Consider the following 1340-nt stretch of genomic DNA (forward strand, 5'->3'; position numbering starts at 1 on the left):
CGTGGAGCCGTGGGGGCAGGGCGACGGCCCCCCGCGGCGACAAGGACCCCCCCCACGGGAGGGGAGGGCGCGCGGGCACGGAGAGACGGGCCCGGGGACCACACCCCGCGGCCAGTCAAGCATCGTGACCGTAGCGGCCCGCGCCCGGACAACCCCGAACGAGGCTCGGACCGGGCCGAAGCCCGTCCGGGCCCCGCCCCGGAGCGTACGGGCGCGGCGGGTAACGGCACGACGGATGGCCGGGGGAGAGAGACCGCGGGACCCGCGCGCTCCTGCACGCGAACCCACCGACCGGGGGAGACGGCCACCGCGGGGGACGACGGCGCCCCACACGCCATCGACACGCAACGCCACCGCGGGCAAGCGGGCGGGCGGCGGCGGACCACGGGAGAGGCCGCTACGGACACACGGGGGGGAGAGCGATGCAGCACCGGGGGCACGGACGCCCTCCCGGCTACGAAAGCCAGACGGGAGAGGACGAGATGGCTCAAGGCGGCGGCGAGCGGGGTGGGGGCCGCCGGGCGCGGCATAAGGCGACGACGGGGGAAGGGGCCGACGGGCACCAGGAGGCCCGAGGGGAGGGGTGTAGCAAGCCTCAGACGGCAGCCCACCGGCCAGGACACGCACGGGATCTCACCGCCAGTGGCCTCCGCGCACAAGGGCGGTCCCGCGGCACCTGGGACGACCGGCTGCGCCTTCGGCGAGCTCCCCAAACCCCCCGCGCACCTCGCAGGGCCCGGACCCCGACCGCCATCGCGGTCGCGTGTAGCTCCGGAAAAACGCTCTTCTTGCACGCACGCGCGACCGGCCGCCCCCCAACGCCGTCCGGCCCGCCACACGGAGGCCCGCCGACCGTTCAACCGAGGCACGTCGCCGAGGGGGTGGGGGGCGCCGTCCAGGGCCTTGGCGGCCAGGGCGACGCCCCCTCCCCGCGGCGAGGTCAGGTTCGGGCAGCGCAGTCGGGCGAACGCTCGTCGCGGGGCGGTCGGCAGCCGTGAGGAAGAGAGAAGGAGCACCCTTTCGAACAGGGATGAGACCCCGCGAGGGCGAGGCACGAGAGCCCGTGGGGAGGCGAGACCTGCGCCGCGACCGGGCCACTGGGGAAACAACGCCACGGGATCCCACCGCCCCAAACCCGAGAGCGGTCCCGCAACGCGCCCGTGACGCCAGCCGGCCAAAGCCTTCGGCACCCCTCGACCCTCCCAACGGGGCCACGGCCTCACCACCGGGGCGTCCCAGAGCGACGCCGGCCTTCGGCCCTCGGCCCGCACGCCACCGCGCCTAATCCCATTCTCGTCCGTTTCCCAATCCTGTCTCGCTCCGGGGAGCACCGTGCACCG

This window comes from Eulemur rufifrons, unplaced genomic scaffold, assembly GCF_041146395.1.
Source record: "Eulemur rufifrons isolate Redbay unplaced genomic scaffold, OSU_ERuf_1 scaffold_496, whole genome shotgun sequence".
NCBI lineage: Eukaryota > Metazoa > Chordata > Mammalia > Primates > Lemuridae > Eulemur > Eulemur rufifrons.